This window comes from Macaca nemestrina, chromosome 1, assembly GCF_043159975.1.
Source record: "Macaca nemestrina isolate mMacNem1 chromosome 1, mMacNem.hap1, whole genome shotgun sequence".
NCBI lineage: Eukaryota > Metazoa > Chordata > Mammalia > Primates > Cercopithecidae > Macaca > Macaca nemestrina.
Window position 1 is genome coordinate 172,931,798 of NC_092125.1, and position 26,557 is coordinate 172,958,354.

Consider the following 26,557-nt stretch of genomic DNA (forward strand, 5'->3'; position numbering starts at 1 on the left):
ACAATATAAAACACATGAAGGGGATGAGAAAAAAATGTTTTTAAATGAATATTTCAAATTGGTTATTATCTATTAACTGTAGTATTTTTTTGAAATATGAGAATACTGGTTTATGTCTCCCCATGCCCTCCTTGCATCAGCTGGGTTTTTCTAGTAAAATTATTTTACATTGCTGGAATTTATAACATTTGTATTCCATCCTGTAACCATAATTCTCACAGTTGTTTAACCTTTGTTCAACATTTGAATTCATTTAGTGCTCACTACCAACCATTTTATCATGGCTTTTCTATTGAGTTCTTTTATTTTGAAGCATCATTGGTTTGCTGTGGGTACCTTCTTCAAGAAAGGCTCATAAATGTTGTGGTTTTAGTTTTGAATATGCTTGAGGGCATTCTCATCTTTATACCTGAAGAAAAGGTGATTAAATTATCCTTACAATTCTGTGATCCAGGCAACAAAATGATACTAGTATTTCTCTGTGGAGTAACTGAAGGACGGCCCACATCTCCAGTGTGTAGGTATTCCTTGGAATGCTGTCTGAGGTCTGAAGGGGATAAGCCTTTGTTTAAATGAGCACAGGTTACACCAGAAGGTTCCCTTAGTATCGCCCATGTTACTCCATCTCTCTTCAATCCCTTTCTGCTCTTGGCTCAGACACATACCTTTTCCTTCTTCACCATGTGGATTATAATTCTGGCCTTGGTCCATCCTCTGTGAGATTTAATTTCTTTAGCACCTGCTCTGGAAAGATTTTGTTTCTCACAAAATTTCCTCTTCCTTACTCATAAGGAAAATGCATTCTGTCCTTGGCACCTCTGAAAATTGAAGTAAATGATTTCTCTAAGCCTTTCTGCAGGTTTTACTATTTATTCCATTAAGATTTTCCTTGTCCTCTTTCTCTCTTTTTTTTGGGGGGGGGGCCAGTGTTTCCTCAACTTCTAATATGGCTGTTTGCTTTTAGCTGTTCTTTATTTTAGCTAAAAATGAGGTGTTCATCAGAAACCTGTTCACCTATAGCTCTGACAGTCTCCATAGTTCAAGGTCTCATAACTAATTAGTGACATCTAACTTGGTTTCTACTTTGGTTTTTGCCTATTACTAAGCAGCAGAGGCCACTATAATAATCCTTTTTATTAGCATGACACAAATTCAAAATATTTTCACCATAATCTAACTAACTTGGGGTGATGACTGCTCTGTGATTTTATGGAAAAGACAGAGAGAGCAACAAATATAAGACGAGTATTACTTTAATTGGGAGAGAAGAGGGAAGGTGGAAATGATCTAAACCTGCTTAGGGGCTTCAGAGAAGACAGTACAAAGTTTTGACATTTGAAGGGAGACTTGGAGATTAAGTCAGAGTTTGTCAGAAAGTCAAACCCTTGGGAAAAGTAAAACAGAACACAAGATGCACCATGACGTGGCAGCAGGGAAAAGCATGGTGGGCCATGGAAGCTGAAGTCACTTAGTGTGGGTTGGAAGGAGCTGAAGTCGCTTGGTGTGGCCTGGAAGGAGGAGAGTTAGAATCTGTGGCTGATGAGGTAGGCAGAGTCAACCACATTATGTTTTGATTTTATCGTGTAGGTAAAGGAAAGACGGGGGGATCATGTTGAAAGGGGAATTTGATATAATCATATTTGGATGCCATGGGGGTCACTCTGGCAGGAGTGGGGCTGTTGTCAGAGGGTGAGCCTGCAGGCAGGGAGACAAAAGGCTACTGTAAGTATGCAGGTGAGAGATGACAGCCGTGACGTGGGCTGATTGACTGCAAAGGCAGCAGACGTGGGGTGATGAGGGGGCCACCGTGAGAGAGATGTCTTAGATGATTTTGAAGACAGTGAGTCTTTAGAGGAGGGATCAACAGCTCTGGACATATTTGACCTGTGTGCAATACTAGCTCTGTCCCTTATTGTTTACACTATCATGAGAAATTCACTAACCAACCTTTTCAAATCAATTTCTTCATCAGTAAACAGGGATGAAAATGCTAAACCCAAGATTGTTGTAAATAATATATGTAAAGCCCCTGGGAGAATGCCAGTCCAGTGGCCCTTCAAAATGAGCTAGCTCTACCTGTTTCCACCCTCCTGGCCATATAAGGTTCTTTGCCTCTAGAAACAGTTATGTTGTTAACTCTCTGAAGAGTGGAATGAAAATTTTGAATTCTGGGGCTACCCTAGCACCCACCTTGTAGAGTATTACTAAATAGTTCAGACTGTAAGTCAGGAATATAAAATCAATCAAACCCTGGCTGAGTAAATTTGGCATAACGTCTTATTAGTCACAGGATGAACAGCGATTTCAAACAACCCTTTGCTTGCCATTTCTCAGAGCTGGAATCAATATGGAATGAATGGTGTGGAGGAAGTATTGCTACTTACGCTGTCACTATTATTACCACTATTTGTTCACTACTTGAATTGTATAAGGCATTATAATTTTACTATTTCTACCATCACTATTATCATTAGTTATTCACTACTTGAATTTCATAGGTCACTATAATTTTAACAGACATTTTAAATGTCTTTTAAATATGTGCTAGACACTGTGTGCCAAATATCTTAATAATATTATATCACTTGGTTCTCACAATAAACTTATGAGGTAGGAATTGTTCATCTATTTTACAGGTAAGGATATTGAAGCTAAAACACTATTAATAACTTGATCAAGGACACTTGACTAGGACTTTGGAAAATATAAACTCTGGAAATGAAACTATCAGTTAGCTTTTGCTGAGTAATGAACCACCCTAAGGTGCAGTGGCTTCAAATAACTACCATTTATTATTACTCATGAGTTTAAGGGCCAGTTGGGTGTTTCTGATCATCTGGGTCAGGCTTGGTTCATATTAACTGGGCTTGCTCCTGCATCTGTGGTCAGATGGAGGCCTGGCTGAGACTGGCCGGTCTTGAATGGCCTTTCTGGTTTTTGGCCAGCTCTTGACTGAAGCAGTGGGAGTGACTAGGCCTCATCAACTAGCAGGCCAGCCTGAGCTCATTCACATGGAAGACAGGAGTGTTCCAGGACCAACAGCAAATGTGAGCAGACACTGGAGGCTCAGGTTCAGAATGTTGCTTCTGCTACATCCTTTTGCAAAAGCAGTACAAGTTCAATACAGATATAAAGGATGGAGAAGTAAATTCCACCTCTTGGTGGAAGAAGTGTAAAGAATTGTGGCCATTTTGGTTATCTACCACACATGCCTATGTGTTGGGCTCCAAAGTCAATGATCCTGCAGTGCTGCATTTTAATTTTATTTTTATTTTAAGGATAAAAAAACTGAGGTTCAAAGATCTTAACTTGCTCTCTTGGCTGGTAAGCAGCTGAACCCTGATATGAAGCCAGGCATGCATGACTCTAACCAGTGAATTTCTGCTGGATCAGGTTGCTGGAACTTGGTTTTCAGAGTCTGTGAGATGTAGTCATTCACTCTTGCGGGTAGTAGGAGCCTCAGAGATTATCTGGCCCATTGGCTGATAGACTTTTGAATCTCATAGGTCACTATAATTTTAAAAGACATTTTGGCAACCAACACAGAGTAGTTAACCTATTTTTTTTTCCTCCAAGTCAAGCAAGGTATTTGCTTGTCATTCTCATTTCATTATGAAAAAGAAATTTGATGCCAAAAAGCATAATTTGTAAATAAAGGACAGTTGTTTAAATTGAATTAATTCAGTATTGTGAAAAACTTGCTACTTTTGTTTATATTTTGTTGTGGTAGCTTTACACGAGTCCAAAGAGCAGAATTTAGGAGCCACTAACCTAGACTACTATTCTGTTTAAGAATAGTAAAACTTTCCTCTAAACTCTAAAACTTTTCTAACATGTGATCTTCCATTCATTGCCTGCATACTTCTAATGACAGACAGCTCACTATTACCTGAAGCAGCTTATTCCGTTTTTGGAGATCTGTACAAAAGAATGTTTTTTTAAATTTTATTTTATTGAAACAAAATCCTTCCTGGTGACATCTATACATTAGCTGAAGTTCATCTGTTGGTGCTCAGTTAGAGAAGTTGAATGCACTAAGGTGTTTGAAAATAGCCATCATGACTCCCTAAGTTGTCATTACCCCTAGGTCCTTTGATCTCCAGTGATACAGCATTAGCATTGAGCACCATTTACTTTCATCCTGCTCTCAGGCTCTACCCAGTTTGCCTGCATTTGCCTTCATGTTGACGTAGACCTCAGTTTAAGACCTCTGGGCCTGGTCTGATTAGCTGTAGTAGATTAGGTCATCCATTTTCTCTTTCTACATATGATTTTCTATTAATGAGGTGGAAGATCATATTAGCCTTTGCACAAAATCTTATCAAGTTGTTGACTTGAGGCTCAAGTTAAGCCTCAATTTCTGTATGAATGAAATGAGAGCACTTTAGAGCTCTTTTAAAGGCTCAATAAATACTTATTAAAATCCAATATGACTTCAATAGCATTTATAGAATATATTTTATGAACTAGTCCCTATGATAGTCACTAGGAATCTAAAGAAGAAGAGGTAATTTCTATTCTCAAAGAAATAAAAGTGCAGAAACAAACATGCAAAAACAATAAAGCAACAAGATTATCTTTTTTTTTTTTTTTTTTTTTTTTTTTTGGCGGTACGTGCCAAATGAGATGGGAGAGTAAGGAAAGCAGCATCAATGCCTTCCTGGGGTTCAAAGAAGACTTTGTAGAGGCTGTAGTGTCTGAACTAAGAGCTAGAGATTGTGTAAGATTGGTCACTTGGCCCTGGTTTCCCTACCACTTGGGGAGGTAATACATCATACAGATGAAAGAGCACAAGCTTTGGAACCAGAAAATCTGGATTCTAGTCTTGGCTCTGCCACTTCTCACAGGTTAAACTCCCTATATCTTGACTTCCTTTCCAAGGACATTATTGCCCCATCTCAGTGTTGTGAGGATTAAATGAGATAATATGCATAAAGTTCTTGGTATAATTCTGGTGCATAATGTTGTAGGTATCCTTGTTCCAAGTGACTTAAGATGACCCAAGTACCAAGCACTGCTATCCTGATTGAGGATACACTTTATCTTCCTTTACCTTACCCTCTGTGCACTGCAATGAAGTCTGCGCCCAGCGTGCATCCCTTACATGTCAGAATCTTAAGATGATGGCTTTAGGAAGAACACATGAATGGGCCAAGAGCTGCTGCAGTGAAAAGTGCTGACATTTACCAGAGCATAGTCTGAGGCAATAAGGTTCACATTGCTCTTTTGAAATGTAATTGCCGGAAACTCAAAATTAAAAAAAAAAGTTTTAAAAAAAATTTTAAGAAGAAAAATCCAGTCATTTATTTAATAATGAAAGGTTCTATAAATCTACTGAATGTTTTATAGTTTAAAATAACTTTTTAAAATTATACTTCTGAAGCATTTAAACCATTATGTAGTTCTCAAAATTTTATTGGTCATTTTCTCCCTGTGACATTTGTAAACGTGTTTGACCAGATAATTCCAATTTAACTATACTTGCAGGTAACAATTAAGCATGTGTTTTCCATTGTTCTTCCTTTTGACTATTTAAATTTTAAGTTTGATTTTTATTTTATTAATGTGATTTTTGGCTTCAGCCAATTTAGTTTTTAATCACTGTAGTGTTTGAAGTCACTGGAAGCTTCTCAAAGGAGAAAAATATAACAGGAAATTTAACTCCTAAATAATTTCTATGCAAGTCTATGGGAATTTTCTTCTGTTAAAGAATTACTTCTACTTTTTACAACAGCTGAAAAAAAAAACCCTTTTTTTCCTTTTGTTAAATCTTCAGAGTGCTGGAACTCAAAAATATTTTTTAAAAAATGAAAATAAATTTGAAGAAAAATCACAGACTAAAAGCAATGCAAAAAACAGCCATATGTCCTTTATCCATATTTTACTATTGTTAACATTTTGCCCCATTTGCTTTACCATTTCTTCTCTTTTTTCCACACAAACATGAGCGTGCATGCACACACACACACACATACATGCATCTTTGGAGAGCCATTTGAGAGTAAGTTGCATATATTAGAGCTTTTATCCTAAATATTACAGTGTGTACTTGCTAGAAATAATGGTGTTTTCTTACATAACCACAATGTGGTTATTAATTTCAGCAGATGCTGATATAATACCTTGATACAATCTGCTGTCCCTTTCTAGTTTTGTCAATTGACTCAATAATATCCTTTATAGCATTTTTTTATCTCCATTATGGGATCAGTCAAAGGCTAAGTATTGCCTTTAGTTGCCATGTGTCTTTAGTCTCCTTCAATCTGAAACATTTCTATAGGCTTTCTTTTTCTTTTATGATGCTGACATTAAAAAAAAATACAGCCTCCTCCCTGCTTAAAATATAGTGTATCTAATTTGCAGGATGGCTATCTCATATTTCCCCATAATTTGCTTCAGTTTATGCATTCTAGGCCACTAAAGTGATGTCCTTCTCAGGGCACGGCGTTTGAATATACATGGTGTCCGTCTGCCCCTCATTGGTGATGTTAACTTTGATCACCCAGTCAAGGTCATTTTTCATTTCTCTACTGTTTAGTTACTACTTTTCTCTTTCTCTTACCAATTAGCAAAGTGTAGGGAGACATTTTAAGGTCATGCAAATACATATCATTCTCCTTATCAAAATTTCCCCATAGATTTAACATCCATGGATGATTCTTTTGTCTGAACTAGTTTTATACTATGATGGTTACAAAATGATGATGTTTTTCCAACTTCAGAACTTCTTCTGTATTTACCAGTCAGGACTCAGCTAGACAGCCTTCTTTTCTCTATGTGTGTGTGTGTGTGTGTATGTATGTATGTATGTATGTATCTATCTATCTATCTATCTATCTAGATTTATCATAAAAATGGACCCATGGAGTCCTATTTTTAATGTTCTATAATTAATCACCACCTTTAATTAATTGGTGGTCAAATTATGTCATATTCAGTCAGTGGTAGCCCTTTCAAGCTGGCTCCTATGTACTTGTAATATGCTCTCAACCACTTTCTGAGTATTTCCTTACTTTCTGGCACAACTCGTTTTTTCCAGACTCATGTTATACACAACTTGCCCCAGCTTTGAAATCAGCCATCTCTCCGTGGTGCCCTTGTTCCTTTTGGTGGGGAATAGCATTAGAGACAAAAATGTGGGAGCTAAGTATGCTCATTGCTACTGAAGTGTCTTTGCTTCAAGACCCTTTCAGCAGACAGAGCTAGGAAAGAGCCAGGAAAGGTATACACAAACACATATATTAGAAAACCTGAATCCCTAACAATAGCCTCCAATTTCAGTTCACCCTCACAGATTCTTTATTTCCTTCTTCTACTCCATATTTACACATCCCTTCTTCCACAATGAAAACTCTGGATCCCATCAACATCAAAATACTTCTTTATTTGCTCACTTCTGTAATACACATAAAATAGTTTTAGAATTGCTTCACTTAAACCACTACAGAAAACAAACTCATTAAAAGGAATTCAGAATGTATAGTTTCCCACCCTCTACCCTGCCTAAAACTGAGCATATATATGGTTGAATGCAGTTTCCATATGACTTTTGTTAAACTTTTCTACCTTTTACTCTGGTCAGTGAGGTTATACAATTCATTCGAAACACACCTGGGTTCACTTTTATGGTTTGCTTTCAGAACTTTTTTTGCCCTTCCCGTATTTATTGGACACATTTTATTTTCTTTAAAATGTAAAACATTAGCAGTTTTTCAAGCCAAAGCCCTATAAGCAGCTCTATTTAGAGGAGTGTCACTCTTTCCTATATCTCTTTCTGCTTGTTTCTTCATCCCTATAGGTAACCAACTTAATTGTTTTCTGGTTTTCCTTTCCTTGAATTTTTCTTTCTTTTATGGGGGGTAAGGTTAAGCAGAGACTTTTATGTTTTCCCATTTTCTTTTATATTTTACACAAAAGATAGCATACTGTATGTGTTACTTTGCATTTTGCTTTTGCACTTAGCAGTATCTCCTGGAAATTGCTCCAAATTAGAGTGTAGAGATCATCATTTTTTTAACAGCAGCATAGTACTCCATTGTGTATATATACTATGGTTTATTCAACCAGTCTTTTATTCTTGGATACATTTAGGTACTTTCCAATATTTTTCATATAAAAGTAGTATTGCACTGGATAACACTATGTATATGTAATAATATACATATATTAAAGGTGTATATTCAGGGTTAAATCTTAGAAGTAATATTGCTAGGGTTAAGGGTAAACACATAGGTAGTTTTAAAATATGTTGTCAAATTATCCCCAATTGGTGTTATAGCAGTTTGCATTTCCGCTAGTAGGAGAGTGCCTGGGAAACTCAAAATTTTGATCTTTATGCTCATATAATGATAACTCAGAAGGCATTCAGGAGCCAGAACAGAATGAAGATCAAAAGTTAGGTGTAAAATTTAGTGGGAAAAGGGATGCCCATACAAAATCAATTCACAAAATGCTTTTTCAGACCCTTGGACACTATCTGCTTGAGGGTGGTCTTATTTAATTTTTCTCTTTGTGGTTAGGTATCTTTTGCTAGGCATCTTAGCAAGATGCCTAACACACTGTAGGTGTTCTGTAGAGATTGACTGTTTAAATGAATTAAAGAATAAATTGGCAAAAATCTAGCATTGCTCATGGGAATAAACAAACCTGGCTAGGAGATTATTTTGAAGGGACAAATCTCACCTCTCTCCTCATCCCTCCTAGACAGACATTTCCTTGTTCCTGGGGACTGAGCAGTTTGAAGTTTCCAAAGATGAAAACATGTAAATCGTCCTTGCATAAGGAGATGGGGCCGCACAGAGGCCTATTGTCTGCAGGGACATTGAGAGCTCTGTGGTGAAAGAGGATTGTCCTCAACTGCAGCCTGGTCTTTTTAGCCTGAGCATTGCCTTTTCTCTCTGGAATGTAATATTCTACCCATGCCCTCTGAGTGGCATTGTGCAGTAGCAGGGTCAGGAATGGGAGGGTGCAGGCGGGGAAATGATCTCTATATAGGCAACCCAATAAGTCAGAGGCAGCATCAGAGGGCATGGCTAGGCCTGGGTCTCTGAATAAGTGCTTTGTGCAGGTCTTGGTGGCAGTGGCTGGAGAAGCACCTTCCTCTTGCAGCTTACCTGGTGGCTGAACAAAGCAGCCTTTCAGGCCTCGGGCCCCACAGCAAACATTGCGCAGGTGATTGACCTGCTCTATTGCCCTGCAGTGGCCCAAGGATTGCATTTCTGCCTGGCATTTCTTCTGGGTCACCACTAGGGCTCGTTCTTCTTCCAGAATGTAGGGGAAATGGTGATGACAGCCCATGAAGAGATGGGGCACTGGTTCCAAGGTCAGACAGGTTACTAGAACTCTGAGGATATGTTTTCAGAATCATAGGGAGCAGGCACAGCTAATATAGCTATCTATTGGCTCTTGGCATGGTCCACACTATATTAGCAAGCACTCTTTCCCTGGCTTCCAGCATTTATAAAATTTCTTTTCTCACTTGATCTCCATGATAGTCTTGGGAGGTCCCTGGGACAAAATTTACGCGGAGATAGTGGAATTGTACTGTGCTGAAGTGCATCCAGGATGGTGGAGTCTTCTGACTCTCAATTCAATTTTTTGGACACAATTATGCACAGTATCATGGGGATTAGTGTGATGATGGGGCAAAATTATATGCTGTAACCTTAGTTTGGGTTTTGTTCTGGCTACTCTGAAGAGACCTGAAAGGACAAGAGATGTTTTCCTCTTGCTTATCATAATAAAAGAGGTGAATCTTGCTGTTCTGAGTTTGAGTTCCTTGTCTAAGGGATTGTTAATAGTTTCTATGGTATCAGGGTTAAAAGCAAAAATTGTAAAGCACCTGGAAAAAAACACACATAATTCTATTTGGACTAATAAACTCATGGTTTATAAGGTGCTGTGGGCCCAGGAAATAGAACGGGGTTCACTCAAAGGTGAAAGGAGATGTTTTCCTTTTCTGTGGTGGAGACAGGGGTAGGTAGTGTTTTTAGTGTTTCCATGAGTGGCGGAGATCCGTGGCCTATATGTCTGATGCATCAAAGATGGGGAGGTGTCTGTGAGAGGATTGTGGAGGCTGACACTGAAGCTTTACGAGCAGGCATTGGTTCTGTGGTCAGGCCTCTGTTGAGTGAAAAGGACTGCTGTGAAAGTACATCTGAGCTCACCTGAAGCATCCTCACCTGCTAGATGGGGGAGGACAAGTTCGTCCAGTAGCCTCATGCACGAAACAGACGATTGGAAGATGACAACATGATGGAGCAATCTTTCACTTTTTGGATACCATGTCAACCTCCTTGATTGTCTTTAAAACCCTAGGAAGAGAAGGAATTCCCCTTCAAAAGTGACTGAAATGGAATCCTTCTCATCTGTAGCAAGCTGGGACTCAGAGCCAAATTTAATTCACTTAAGGAAAGTGAAATGATTTGTTCATTTATTCATTCAACGAAATTTATTGAGTGGTTACTATGACTCAATATGATCTCAAAGAATGTCAGTATGTCCTTCTCTGGACACCTTAACAAAGTTTGATTAAAATGAATTCATTAGATATTTGGCCTCTGTCACGATTCTTTTCTCTGTCATGCTCCCTCTTCATGAATCTTTGCCCCACAGTGTTTGCATAAATCTGACTCTTTCTTCAAAATGTGGTTCAAATACTTCCTTTTTTTGGCAGATACTCATGTTCTCCCATCCAACCCATAAATCAAGGTGTAGCTGGGTTTCAGCTTGAGCATGGGCCATGTCTGCTTACAGGTCCAGGCGTGCTTGAGGCTATTGGGAAAACTTCAGGTTTGTATCTGATGGAAATATTTTTGGGGATATTGAGGATCCTCCTGTGAAAGAAATCATAATGTTTCCACTTGTGGAATCCAGACAGACACATTTGGGCATGTCTGGAGAACCAGTTGAGAGGCCTTAGGTTTTAGGAAGTGGGTAGCTGACTCCCAAGAAAGAAACTGTGCTCTGGCTGCCATTTGGGTTTGTTTCCTAGACTGCCTTAGCCTTTTTTAAAGGGTGGATCTTAAGCAGCACAGAGTTGCCACACATAGAAATGAAAATAACTGCTTTGTTTAAATATCTGCAAACTTTGGGATAAGAGGCATACAGTTTGGTACTGCTTTCTCTGTTCTTGGAGGTTTATGCAAAAGGGATACAAATGCTCTTCTCCATTTGTCAGAATATTACCAAAATTTTTGATGTTTAATACATCAAAGCCTTTGGGTCATTGAACATGAGGCTTGGCAGAGCAGAGGTAACACTGCTGTGAAATCTTGGTCTAGGGGATAAATCAAAATAATCTGAGACAAGTCTCAATCAGTTTAGAAGTTTACAGCTTGATTTTATGCATTTCAGAGGGATAGAAGTTACAGGCAGATGTCAATCAATACATGTAAGGTAGGCATTGGTTCAGTCTCAAAAAGCAGGACAACTTGAAGTGGAGGGTGAAGTGGGGGTGTCCTTCCAGGCCAAATATTTTCTGATTGGCAATGGTTTAAATATTTAAGCTATTATCTAAAGACATGGAATCAATAGAAAGGAATATATGCGTTAAGATAAGGAATTGTGGAGACCAAGGTTTTTATTATGTAGATGAAGCCTCCAGGTAGTAGGCTTCAGAGAGAGTAGATGGTAAATATTTCTTGTCAGAGTTAAAAACATCCCAAACTCTAAGTTAATCTTTCTTGGATCAGGAACAGACCTGGAAAGGTAAGGGGAATCTCTCCAGAATGTAGATTTCCATGACAAGAGACAGATTTGCAGGGCCATTTCAAAATACATCACTTAAGTATATTTTGGGGTAAAATACTTCAATTTCTTTCAAGACCTGCTATCTGTCATGTGATGTTATACTGGAGTCACACTGAAATTTGATATTTCGTTGTTACAAAGAGTCTTTTGTCAGTCTTAAGATTTCTATTTTAATATTAATGATGGTCAGTTATGCCTGAATTCCAAAGGGAGAAGGATATAATGAGGCAAGTCTGACTCCCCCTTTCCCATCATGGTTTGCACTAGTTTTCCAGGTTTACTTTGGAATGCCCTTGGGTGAGAGGAAAGTTCATTCAATTGGTTGGGGGGCTTAGAATTTTATTGTTGGTTTACAAGGGCTTGGTTGAGTACTACAGAGGAGCAGTGGGCACCTTGATGCCTAGTGTCCAGGCGGAGGCCTGCATGAGTAGACTTGTTCAGGAATAATGAGTCAGATTCTGCCTGTGGAAGTCCAGAAATTATTTGGCGGAAAGATCTTGAAGATGATGGAGAGTCCTGTTTTAGTCCAGTGGGAATGGAATGCTACAATATTTGTGGTGTTTTGGGTTAATGTAATCCAGAAGCAGAGAGAGTGGGGGAAGGAATGATGGGCAGTAGGGAAAACTCATGGACAACACTGTGGCAAGTCCAAGGCTGCTTGAGCTCATCACTAGGAGAGGGTTGTGTTTTAAAAAGATAATTTTGGCCGGGCGTGGTGGCTCACACCTGTAATCCCAGCACTTTGGGAGGCCAAGGCAGGTGGATCATGAGGCCAGGAGATCGAGACCATCCTGGCTAACATGGTGAAACTCCTATCTACTGAAAATACAAAAAAAAAAAAAAAAAAAAAATTAGCCAGGTGTGGTGGTGGGTACCTGTAGTCCCAGCTACTCGGGAGGCTGAGGCAGGAGAATGGTGTGAACCTGGGAGGCGGAGCTTGCAGTGAACTGAGATCACGCCACTGCACTCCAGCCTGGGCGACAGAGTGAGACTCCGTCTCAAAAAAAAAAAAAAAAAAAAAAAGGATAATTCTGGAGGCAGGCAGATTGGAGATGGGTAAAACTGAAGAAGGAAAAACTGATAACATATCACATTTCTTAATATTTCCAGGACTGCTTCTGGCCACAGGATATGCCTGGTCCAGGAAATGGCCACATTTCCTCCCTCAGGACCTCTGCTTGTATGGGCTGTCTTGGAAATAAGGTGAACAATTAGTCTTTATTCTGAATTCTCTTTTGATAACTCTGTTCTCTAGTTATTAAAGAGTACCTTAATTTAGAGGTATTTGTTTATAGTCCTTCATTTTGTGAGGTTTTTTTTTTTTTTTTTTTTTTTGATAATCAAAGCTTTGCCTCAAGAACTAATTTTTGCCTACATTATAGGTTTCTAGAAACAATTCTGGGACAGTATTGAAATATTAATAATAAATGAAATATAATCCCACCAATTAGATTCTCAACCCTCCCATATTTTTTCCATTTCATCCTGAATTTATAAGCATACTCCCATCCTTAAGACTTCTGCTTACTTTTTAAGGCACCCAGTAATGTTGATTGACCTTCACCTCTCCCTTGACTCAAACATACACACTCACACACACCCATGCACACTCACACACCACACTTCTCTCATCCCATTCTTGAGGTGCTTGACCTCCTCTCATCGGAAACAGTGGCTCTCTAAAGCAAAAGCTCAGGGAATTGCTTTGAAGAGATGATGAGCCATGCAGTTTGAAAAATTACAGCAAGGTGGCTCAGTGGCTCATGCCTGGAACTGTAGCATTTTGGGAGGCCGGGATGGATGAATTGCTTGAGCCCAGGAGTTCAAGACCAGTCTTGGCAACATGGAGAAACCCTGTCTTTACAAAAAAATACAAAAATTAGCTGGGTGCGATGGCATGCACCTGTAGCCCCAGCTACTTGGAAGGCTGAGGTGGGAGAATTGTTTGAGCCTGGGAGGCAGAGGTTGCAGTGAGCTGAGATTGCACCACTGCCCTTTAGCCTGGGCGATAGAGCCAGACCCTGTCTAAAAAAAAAAGATAAAAATTCCAACTGAAATGTTGCTGTTTCCAGAAGGTCATGGAAAGCCCAGATTTTCAGGATGGAAGCCTATTGACACTTATGCCATTTACAACTACTTTCAGGATTATGCTAGTCTTTTAAAAATGTCAAGTAATATTTGATTACATTTTCTGTACTGGGAATGTAGGAATTTTGCATATGTGACATGGAAAGCAATATATGTTGGAGTCCAAATATAGGAATCAACCAAAATAATTATTGTAAACAAATTAATAATTGTCATTATATTGCCATCCATGCCATTGGGATAATAAGAGGATCTTCTCCTATGGTATTTTTGCATGGTGAAGATCCACAGGGCTATGAAAGATGGGCTGAGGAGTCACATGGACAGGGCAGGAGGGCAGATTTTCATAGGTAATCGTAATGACCTGGTGCACACCTTTCTGGAAACTGATTAATGTAGTTCTTAGCCATTTGCATATTTTTGTGAGTGACAACTATTTTAAGATATTAAATTGAAATTGGTCCATTATATTATTATCTTTTAAAACAATAATTAATCTCTTTAACAGTTTGGATAACTAAACTTTAAGAGTATTATTAATCTAGAAATGATCAGAGCTGGAACATTGCTGTTAAAGGAATGCATTTATTCTTTTTTTAATACGTCTTATATAGAAAGCACGTAAAATGGAACTTACAGTTAACTTACCGCCTTAGTTTGTTTGTGTTGCTATAAAGGTATACTTGAGGCTGGGTAGTTTATAAAATTAAAAAATGATTATTTGGCTGTTGGCTCTTTGGGCTGTACAAGAAACATGGCACCGGCATCTGTTCAGCTCCTGGTGAGAAGGTCAGGCTGCTTCCACTCATGGCAGAAGGCTAAGGGGTGCTGGTGTGTGCAGTGATCCCATGGTGAGAGAGGAAGCAAAGGTGAAAAGTGGGAGGTGCCAGGCTCTTTTTAACAACCAGTTCTTTTTTATTTTATTTTATTTTATTATTATTTTTTTTACGTGGTACTACAGATAATTTTTATTTTCTGTTTTATATTTCTTTTATTTATTTATTTATTTATTATTATTATACTTTAAGTTGTAGGGTACATGTGCATAACGTGCAGGTTTTTACATATGTATACTTGTGCCATGTTGGTGTGCTGCACCCATCAACTCGTCATTTACATCAGGTATAACTCCCAATGCAATCCCTCCCCCCTCCCCACTCCCCATGATAGGCCCCGGTGTGTGATGTTCCCCTTCCTGAGTCCAAGTGATCTCATTGTTCAGTTCCCACCTATGAGTGAGAACATGCGGTGTCGCACTATTCACAATAGCAAAGACTTGGAATCAACCCAAATGTCCATCAGTGACAGATTGGATTAAGAAAATGTGGCACATATACACCATGGAATACTATGCAGCCATAAAAAAGGATGAGTTTGTGTCCTTTGTAGGGACATGGATGCAGCTGGAAACCATCATTCTTAGCAAACTATCACAAGAACAGAAAACAACCAGTTCTTATGGGAACTAACAGAGCAAGAACTCACTCACTACTGTGAGAATGGCAACAAGACATTCATGAGGAATTTGCCCTCAGGACCCAAATACCTCCATTAGGCCCTACCTTCGAACATCACTACTCTGAGGATTAAATTTCAATATGAGGTTGGAGGGGACAAACATCCAAATTATAGCACTTATATATTTATCAATTTTCTCAACAAAACTATAAAATATGCATCCTTATTTTCAATGTTAGAATTTGCCAAAATGGCTAGCCTTCTTTTCCCTTTAAAACTACTTTAAAGAGTAAAATACTAAATAAATGGAAGAAACCTAAAAATCAAGTCGGCTGATTTATGGTCATGTGATTTTCAAAAATCTTTTCTCTAACCAGGCCTGCATATGTAAAGGAAGGCTCAAACCTTCCATAGAGTTTCAAATCCTCTTCTACCCAAATATTGTATTTCCTCAGAACTGGCTTAACGTTTCTTGGTCAAGCCATATAACCTGTTCTAGAAGGGAACCCCGTCTGTCTCATTTTTATGTGTACACAAAATGGTTAAAATGGGACAATGCCCCCCCACTTTTTTTTTTTTTTTACCCTGAATGGTGGCTGCCAGCTATTAAAATGCTAATTACCCCAAAAATACAAAAACACCAAATATAGGAGCCAAAGACAGCCAGAAAACAAAAGGAATGAAGTCTACTGAGTGATTAATCATTTGATTAACCAGGTAAGTCTCTGGCACATTACTAATTAGCTCACTTACAAAGCCCTGCACTGAACAGCCCTGGTTTGATTAAAGAGGTGCCGAGCATTCAAACCCTGATGCTTGAGCTGCTTTTATAAAACAAAATGTGACTTTCATTCTAAGCTCATCTCTGTAATCCAGAGATGACTTCTCAGGCCTCTGACACTCAGACCTAGGCAAATAAATCAAACAGCCAGAAAATAGTCCTGTGAAAACAGCTCAGAGAATATAATCTGTCTTCTAGGACTCTTTATTCTAATTTGTAAAGGAGATTGTCTAAATTCTGAGGTTGCAGTAACTACTTGTTGATGGCCCATTGGGTTATCTGCAGGCATTGGTAGAAGACTCTGCCTTTGTAGAAAGTCATAAATCTGCTCTCACTCCACTCTATTCCTGTGGTAGGATTTATGAGATTTAAAAGAAGATGTTTGACATCGTTATTACAGATCTTCTCAACTTTACTATGGAGTTTGCCTTTAAAATATATTCACAGTTTATTTCTTCTTGGCTAAGTATTTCTATTCTTAGTCATTTTAATGGATTCTTTTTTTCCCTGGATGGAAACATCCATCTTCTCTGTGGTACTAATTTAGAGTGATCCTGACTGCCTACAAAATTAAGGAGGCATATTAGACTCTTTCTGCTCCATGATTCTACTTTGGATTCTCATACAGAATCTTTGCTTCTTTATTTTTTCAGCTTGCTTAAAATAACTGAATACTTTTTCAGGCTGTACACTGCACCAATGAGTCTGGCAACAATGCTATTGTAGTTTTCTTTGTAACTACTGCAGGAATCAAAAAAAAAAAAAAAAACTAATAGAAATGTTGGTTGGGTTAGCGGAAGTACAGTGTTAAGGTCAAAGCCAAATTCTTATGATATTTCAGGTTGATCACATCATGGCTGGATATCACCTCCCCTCTGGGTGCCATATTCTGAAAGGTTATTTTCAAAACAGAGCTTGTCTAACAATGGCCAGGAAAGAGAGGATCGTGTTGGGACATCTTGTCATGGGGGAATAGCTAAGGAACTGAAGAGGAGACCAGAGTGGATATGAACATGGCACCTGTCTTTAAATACCTGAAAGATGGAATGAAATATACTCTTGTTCACTGTTATAACTCCAGCATGTAGCAAAGTGCCTGAAAAGAGCAAGCATAAGCAACAGTGATCATGACTTTTTGAACACATAGTATGTGCCAGTCATTGTAATGGTGTTTTGCTTACCCTATCTTACTTAGAAATTATTATTATCTCCACTATATAGCTGAGGAAGCTCAGGCTCAGAAAGATTAAGAAACTTGTTCTAAAGTGCATGGTACATATCTAATCTAGGAGTCAAGACAGGTCTGTGTCCGGGGCCTGAGTACGTCTCTCCATGGCAGCCTGACTCTCACGGCACCAATTTTGATGCCACAATGATCTTAATATTCACTGGGGATCTGAGTTGGAACTTTTGTGACCAAATCTTAGCATTTACATTTTTTTTGCTTATGGATGAGGAATTGAGGTTTGGGGAACTGAGGTTGCATAACTGGTATATTTCAGAATCAGGACTAAAAACCCAAGACTTTCTACAAAACCCAGTCTCTTGATCACTATGTTCTGTCTCCTCTCTGCTATGAACAACTCAATACATGCTTGATTTTAGCTTGATCTGGACAAAATACTACTGTTTTAAGTGAGAATCTCCATTATATCTACCTTCTTCTGCTTAACTTTTGAAAACTGGGAACCCCCTTGTTTTCTGGACCTGAATTCTCGGTTTGCCCTTAACTGGTATTCAGTTTTTCTCTGGATTCTTTATCTGCCCTGCTCCAGCTGACCTTCCTGTTGGAAATGCAGGTAATTATTATCTAAGTTTACTAAGTGTTTTGTGTAGTGTCAACATATCAGATCTAGTACAGCACTAAGTGCTTATCCTCCCAACATTTAAATATTACTTTTAACGATCTCATGAATAGAATTATTATTGCCTATATTTCACAGATTAGCAATCACAGTCTCAGAGAGGTTAAGCATATTCTCAAGGTCACACAGCCAGTTAATTTAGCCAGGGAAATCAGGCAAGAGAAAGAAATTAAGGATACCCAAATAGGAAGAGAGGAAGTCAAACTATCTCTGTTTGCAGATGACATGATCTTATATCTAAAACCTCCATAGTCTCAGCCCAAAGCTCCTTCAGCTGATGAACAACTTCAGCAAAGTCTCAGGATAGAAAATCAATGTGCAAAATTTACTAACATTCCAATATACTAACAACAGTCAAGCCAAGAACCAAATCAGGAACACAATTCCGTTCACAATTGCCATAAAAAGAATAAAATACCTAGGGATACAGGTAACCAGGAAGAAGAATGATCTCTACAAGGAGAACTACAAAACATTGCTCAGAGAAAACAGAGATGACACAAACAAATGGAAAAACATTCCATGCTCATGAATAGGAATAATCAATAGCATTAAAATGGCCATACTGCCCAAAGCAGTGTATAGATTAAATGATATTCCTATTAAACTACCATTGACATTCTTCACAAAACTAGAAAAGTCTATTTTAAAATTTATATGGAACAACAAAAAGAGCCCAAGTAGCCAAGGCAATCCTAAGCAAAAAGAACAGAGCTGGAGGCATCATACTACCTGACTTCACTCTATACTACAGGGCTACAGTAACCAAAATGGCATGGTACTGGTACAGAAACAGACACATATGCCAATTAAACACAATAAAGAATTCAGAAATAAGGGTGCCCACCTACAACTATCTGATCTTTGACAAACTTGACAAAAACAATCAATGACAAAAACAAACTTGACAAAAACAAAGGATTGCCTATTCAATAAATGGTAATAGGATAACTGACTTACCCATATGCAGAAGATTGAAACTGGACCCCTTCCTTTTACCATATACATAAATCAACTCAAGATGGATTAAAAACTTAAATGTAAAACTCAAAACTATAAGAAACCCTGAAGGACAACCTAGGCAATAACATTTTGGACATGGGAACAGGAAAAAATTTCATGATGAAGATGACAAAAGCAATTGCAGCAAAAGCAAAAATTGCAAATGGTATCTAAGTAAACTAAAGAGTTTCTGTACAGCAAAGGAAACTATCAACAGACTAAACAGATAACCTATAGAATGGGGGAAAATTTTTGCAAACTATGCATTGGACAAAGGTCTAATGTCCAGTATCTATAAGGAACTTAAACAAATTTACAAGGAAAAAAACATTAAAAAGTGGGCAAAAAAATGATCAAACACTTCTCAAAAAAAGACATGCATATGGCTAACAATCACAGGAAAAAAAGCTCAACATCACTAATCATTAGAGAAAAGGAAAACAAAATTGCAATGAGATACCATCTCATACCAGTCAGAAGAGTTATTACTAAAATGTCAAAAAATAACAGATGCTGAAGTGATTGTAGAGAAAAAGGAATGTTTACACACTTTTTGTGGCAGTGTAAATTAGTTTAACCATTGTGGAAGACAGTGTGGTGATTCCTCAAAGACCTAAAGACAGAATGACCATTCAATCCAGCAATCTCATTACTGAGTACATATACAAAGGAATATAAATTCCATTATAAAGACACATGCATGTACATGTATAGTGCAGCACTATTCACAATTACAAAGACATGGAATCAGCCTAAGTATCCATCGATGATAGAATGGATAAAGAAAATGTGGTACATATACACTACGAAATAGTATGCAGGCATAAAAAGAATGAGATCATGTCCTTTGCAGGAACATGGATGGAGCTGGAGGCCATTATCCTTACAAAACTAATGCAGGAACAGAAAACCAGATACTTCATGTTCTCACTTATAAGTGGGAACTAAATGATGAGAACACATGGACACATAGAGGGGATCAGCACATACTGGGGCCTACTGGAGGATGGAAGGTGAGAGGAAGGAGAAGATCAGGAAAAATAATGGGTACCTGAGTGATGAACTTGTCTATATAACAAACCCCCATGAGACAAGTTTACCTGTAAAACAAACTTGCACATGTGCCACTGAACTTAAAATTGAATAAAATATTTATTGAACAGCTTAGAAAAGTTTTTATATTTTACTATTACTCAATGTATACTTTTACAAATATTGTTTCTTGATGGAAACAAGCACAGTCTTATAAAATATTGATATCTGTTAAAAAATGAATGGGCAATTCAGGTTAATAGTAATAATAACAACAATAATACATATATTATTTCTGCTATGTGCATGCTACTATGTTCCCTTCATGCTTCCCTTCACTTGCCAATGTTTCCTTCTTTCCTTGCAAAGAACATAAAAAGCCTCTTATTAATCAGTTATCACTAGGTAAGTATCATTGTATTAGTTGTTCTCACACTGCTATAAAAAACTACCTGAGACTGGGTAATTTATAAAGAAAAAAGGTTTAATTAACTTGTAGTTCTGCAGGCTGTACAGAAGGCATGGTTAGGGAGGCTTCAGGAAACTTACAATCACTGTGGAAGGTGAAGGGGAAGGAAGGAAGTCTCCACTTGGCCAACAGGAGAGAAAGACAGAGAAGTAAAAGACACACTTTTAAACAAACAGATCTTAGGAGAATTCTATCACAAGAACAACAAGGGGAAAGTCTACCCCTATGATTCAATCGCTACCCACCAGGCCTCTCCTCCAACACTGGGAATTACAATTTGACATGAGACTTGGTTGGGGACACAGAGCCAAACCATAGTATTCCACCTCTGGCACCTCCCAAATCTCATGTTCTCACATTTCAAAAGACAATCATGCCTTCCCAAGAGTCCCCCAAAGTTTTAACTCTTTCCAGCATTAACTCAAAAGACCAAGTCCAAAGTCTTATCTGAGACAAGGCAAGTCCCTTCTGCCTATGAGCCTGTAAACTAAAAAACAAGTTAGTTACTTCACAGATACAATGGGTGTATTGGCATTGGGTAAATGCTCCTGTTACAAAAGGGAGAAATCAGCCAAAACAAAGGGGCTATAGGCCCTATGCAAGTTTAAAACCTGGCAGGGCAGTCATTAAATCTTAAAGCTCCAAACAATCTCCTTTGATTCCATGTCTCACATCTGGGCAACACTGATGCACAGGGTGGACTCCTAAGGCCTTGGGCAGCTCCACTTCTGTGACTTGGCAGGGTACAGCACACTAAACTGGTTTCACAGGCTGGCATTGAGTACCTGTGGCTTTTCCAGGTGCATGGTGCAAACTGTTGGTGGATCTACCATTTGGGGTCCTGGAGGATGATGGCCCTCTTCTCACAGCTCCCCTTGGCAGTACCCCAGCTGGGATCCTTTGTGGGGCCTCCAACCCCACATTTCCTTTCCATGCTGCCCTAGTAGAGGTTCTCCATGAGGGCTCCCCCGCTGAAGCTGACTTCTGCCTGGACATCCAGGTATTTCCATACATCCTCTGAAATCTAGCAGAGGCTCCGAAGCCTCAACTCTTGCCATCTGTGCACCCATAGGCTTAACACTAAATGGAAACCTTGGCTTGCACCCTCTGGAACAGTGGCCTGAGATGTATCTGGGGCTTTTTTAGCCATGGCAGGAGGACCAGCTGGGATGCAGGGAACGATGTTCTGAGGTTGTGCAGGGCAGTGGGGACCTTGGCCAAGTCCACAAAACCATTTTTCCCTCCCAGGCCTTCAGGCCTGTGATGGGAGGGGCTGCTGTGAAGGTATCTGAAATGCCTTGGAGGCATTTTCCCCATTGTCTTGATTATTAACATTTGGCTTCTCTGTACTTATGCACATTTATGCAGCAGGCTTGAATTCCACTCCAGAAAAATGATTTTTCTTTTCTGTTACATGGTCAGGCTGCAAATTTTCCAAACTGTTATGCTCTGCTTCCCTATTAAATATAATTTCCAGTTTCAGGTCATTTCTTTGTTTATGCAAATGAACATAGGCTTTTGGAAGCAGTCATGCCACATGTTGAACACTTAGCTGCTTAGAAATTTCTTCTGCCAGCCACCCTAAATTGTCTCTCTCAAGTTCAAAGTTCCACAGATCTCTACAGCAGGGGCACAATGCCACCAGTCTCTTTGCTAAAGCATAACAAGAGTGACCTTTACTTCAGTTTCCAATAAGTTATTCATCTCCATCTGAGACCTCCTCAGCCTGGACTTCACTGTCCATATCACTATCAGCATTTTGGTTACAACCATTCAGAAGTCTCTAGGAAGTTTCAAACTTTCTCCGTTCTTCCCGTTTTCTTCTGAGCCCTTCAGAGTGTTTCAACCTCTGCCCTGTTCCAAACTCACTTCCACATTTTCAGGTATCTTTATAGTAATGCTCCACTTCTTTGGTACCAATTTTCTGTATTAGTTCATTCTCACACTGCTATAAAGATCTACCTGAGACTGGGTAATTTATGAAGAAAAGAGGTTTAACTGACTTATAATTTCTGTAGCCTGTACAGGAGGCATGGCTGGGGAGGCCTCAGGAAACTTACAATTATGGTGGAAGGTGAAGGGGAAGCAAGCCTGTCTTCACATAGATGACAGCAGAAAGAGAGAGAGAGAGAGAAAAAAAGAGAGAGAAGGGGGCATTGCTACACACTTAAACAAACAGACCTTGGGGGAACTCTATCACAAGAACAGCAAGGGGGAAGTCCACCTCTGTGATTCAGTCACCTCCCACAAAGCCCCTCCTCCAACACTGGGAATTGCAATTCGACATGAGATTTTGGTGGAGACACAGAGGCAAACCATATCAATCATCTTCTTCATTATCATCAATTTAGGTAAAAAACTGTAGAAAGGTATAAACAAAAATATAAGTCACTCACGTCTTAGAGACAACAATGAACTATCAAACAAGGAGACTGAGGCTTACAGAAATGGCGTGACTTTCTCATAGTCTTTCAGCTGATAAACAAGCTTTCTGCCTTGATTTCAGTGCCATAAAGGTTGGATGGCATATATATTTTAAAGAGGAGCAAATGGATAATTTAGATGTTAGTTAAGGAGAAATAGACAATGATGGAAAAATGTTCAAAAGACTTAGAAAAGTTGGAGAAAACTTATAGAAATGTCATGAAGGCCTTAGTAAGGCATAAATAAAAAAAATTAGTGACATTAACCTGTCTGTAAAGCTGTGTTTCAGTGGACAAAGGAGCCCTTTTTTGTTCAGAGGAGATTTAGTTAAGTGGACCCTCCTGGTTAAGGAAATGTAAAAACCAAGTGAATATGCATCTATGATTCTAGAAGAAGAGTATAACTGGATTTGTGTACATTGGGCACATGTGTGTAATTTTTCAAAGGCTGTGCTCCTTAGAGTCTTTGATATGTGGAGTGGTGGTGATAGTTTGCCTTCTGAGATAGAGAAATTGATATCCAAACTTCTGCTTCATATGGTGTGAAGTTAGGGAACTTTGCTGAGTGGATTGGATTGGAGCAAGATGTGCTGGCAAGAAAGGGCCCCAAAAAACCCAATGACCCCAAAGAGTAATTCATTTGGAGGGAAGAGAAATCTGATGACTTCTAGATTTATGTCTCCAGTTCATAACTAATGCCCAGGCTTGTATATCCCACCTAACATCTCCATTAACTAGGTCCAAAAAATAATCTCTTGATTGCTGAAATATTCCATTGGTTTTCCATCTTGCCCAGAGTAAATGTCTAAGTCCTTATGTGGCTTCCAAGGCCCTTTGTGATCTTAGCCTCTGCTTACCTCTTACTCCTTATCTCTGCTGTTCTCTACTTGGTTCTCTCTACTTCACCCACACTGGCATCCTCACTGTTTCTCGGCCATGGCAGGCATACTCTGGCCTCAGGGCTTTTACATCTGCTGTCTTCTCTGCCTCAACTGCTCTATCTCCAGATATTCACAATGCTTGTCTCCTTGCTACATTTAGATGTCAGATCATACATCATCAGCAAGGCCTTTCATAAACCGCCCACCTAGAATAGCCAGGACTCCTTTATTCTCCCACTCACTCCCCTGCTTAATACTTTACCTCTGTATCTTATTTTATTTTTTTCATGTGCCTATAACTATCTGACATATTTTATATGTGTAATTTATTGGGCTGGTGGTGGACCAGTATCTGTCAGATCTTACAGGCCCAGTCTTCAATAGTGACACCTTGTGGCAGGAGAGGCAACATTAGCAGAGAGCTGACTTTAGACCCTCCAATTTCCTCTGGGGCTGGCATTTGTAATCAGGACTGAGTAAGCCCCTGAGGTCTTGGACAATTCTAGGTGGTGTGTTTTTTTATTCATTGCATGTTTTGCAATAAGGTAATATATTCACATGGTCTAAAATGCAAAAGTAGCAAAAGATACCTGATGAGTCTCCCACTCACCCCTGCTCCTAGTCACCCAGAATTCCTCCTCTGACATGACCAGTTTCTCATGTAGCCTTCTAGAGATATTCTATGCATGTATAAGCAAATACATATATAGACGTATATTTTTTTCTTTTTTGCACAAAACATAGAATATTATATCCATAGTTCTGTGTCTTGCCTGTGGATTTGTTTTATAAATAAGAGGCCATGTAAAGTGCAGAATTTGTGTATGGTGTGATGAATTTTTACTCAAGTACATACCCATGTGATCACCACCTGGATTAAGATATCTATTTCCTGCACCCCAATGTCTCCCTTGTGCCTCTTCCTATTCTCTCCAGAGATAATTGCTATTCTCACTTTTATCACCATCTTTTAGTTTCTCCTGGTCTTGAATGCCATGTAAATGGAGTCATATATTATGTGCTATTGTGTTTCTGTTTCAATCCAACCTATGTACTTTTTAATAGAAAATTATTTCTTGATGATTGTACCTCATAAGGATAAAGGACATACAGAACTTTGTCCTCCTCTTTTATGATAAAGAATGCACCATGCTGTGTTTAACCACTCCGTCCTGATGTAGATGGGACTTGCAACTAAACATGCACAAGCACACGTGCAAGTATATCTGTCGACTGAATACAAGGAAGTGGAATTGGTGGGTCAAAGGCTATGTACCTGTATACTTTTGATAGGTGTTCCATTTAGTGCTTGTAGCAATGTACAATCAACAATATACAAGAATGCCTTTTTCCCACACCTTTGCCATCTGAGTATGTTTTCAAACTTTGGATCATTGTCAGTTTGGTTTTTTATTTTTGAGATGGAGTCTCACTCTGTCACCCAGGGTGGAGTGCAGTGGCACGTGATCTCAGCTCACTGCAGGCTCCGAGTAGCTGGGACTATAGGGGCCCCCCACCGTGCCCAACTAATTTTTTTGTGTTTTTAGTAGAGACTGGGTTTCACCATGTCAGTGAGGATGGTCTCGATCTCCTGACCTCGTGATCCCCCTGCCTCAGCCTCCCAAAGTGCTGAGATTACAGACGTGAGCCACAGCGCCCGGCCCCATTGTCAGTTTTTAAAAGCAAAATGGCATCTCAGTATATTTTCTCATTATGAGTGAGACCAAACATTATTTCTTATTTTAAAGACCCATTTGTATTTTTCTGTAAACTACGTACATATAACTTAACTGTTTTCAAATTCGTTAGTGATATTTTCTCTCACTGGTTTCTGAGCACAATTTATGTATTAGGAAAATTATCCCTTTGATGTGATATGAATTACAAACATATCTTTGAAATATTTTGTCTTTGGACTATTTTTAAGCCATTTATGAATGGCTAAAATGTTTTACTTTTAAAATGTTTTAGTTTTATGTGGTCATGCATCAACTTATTTAAAGTTTTAGGGTTTTGTGTTATTCTTTGAAAGCCTTTCCCTACTCATAAATTGTTTAAATAAATCATATTATTTTCTTCTAGTCTTTTTATAGTTTCCTTTTAAATTATTAATAGTTTCGATAATTCTATAATTCATTTTGGTGTAAGGTATGAAGTAGTGATCCCCATTTTTTTCCCAAATTGAATCTATCAACACTAACTGTTTACTCATGAATCCATTTTTTGCCCAGCTTATCATATACTAAATTACTCATGCATTTGGGTTTATTTCATAATTTGGCATTGTTCTATTTATATGTGCACCAGTTTAAATTACTATAGATTTAACATATTTTAATATTGGCTTTTAAGTAGAAATATGTTAATATGGAACTACTGTTTTTCCTTGTAATAATGGTAGCAGACTTCATAGCAGTTAATTATAATAATAAAAGAGATGTGACTGTATTTGGAGCTCAAATGTAGGGAGCAGAATACAGTGGCTAGAGAAGAATAAAATGTAGCAACAAGAGGGATTTTAGACAAAGATCCCAAAGTACATACTTATCATCCCCCTCTTCTCTTCTCCCTCCCCACCAATCCCCCACGTCTCCACTCAGCAGACTGACTGCTTGGAGCGGACCGAACAGTTTGTCCAGAGGCACGGTGGATGGTGACATAAAAGTGATAGGTTAGAGCTTGAATATGGAAGATCTCCCTTTACCTCCAGTCTTTAAAAAGTGACAATGCAAATAATAGATTTTATAATTGTACTTTCTTTTTTTTTTTTTTGATGTTCATTATATTTTTTTAATTTTTTTAAATTT

At 38.6% G+C, this 26,557-nt stretch overlaps 1 long non-coding RNA gene across 3 annotated transcripts in view; it reads left to right on the forward strand.

Annotated features, from left to right (window-relative positions):
• The window catches only part of LOC139362028 (uncharacterized), a 192,231-nt gene that overhangs the window by 118,897 nt on the left and 46,777 nt on the right, over positions 1-26,557 (forward strand). For all 3 annotated transcript variants that reach the window (XR_011620269.1, XR_011620271.1, XR_011620270.1), the window contains exon 3: positions 12,862-12,954. This is a non-coding gene — a long non-coding RNA (uncharacterized lncRNA). The remainder of the gene's footprint in view (positions 1-12,861; positions 12,955-26,557) is intronic.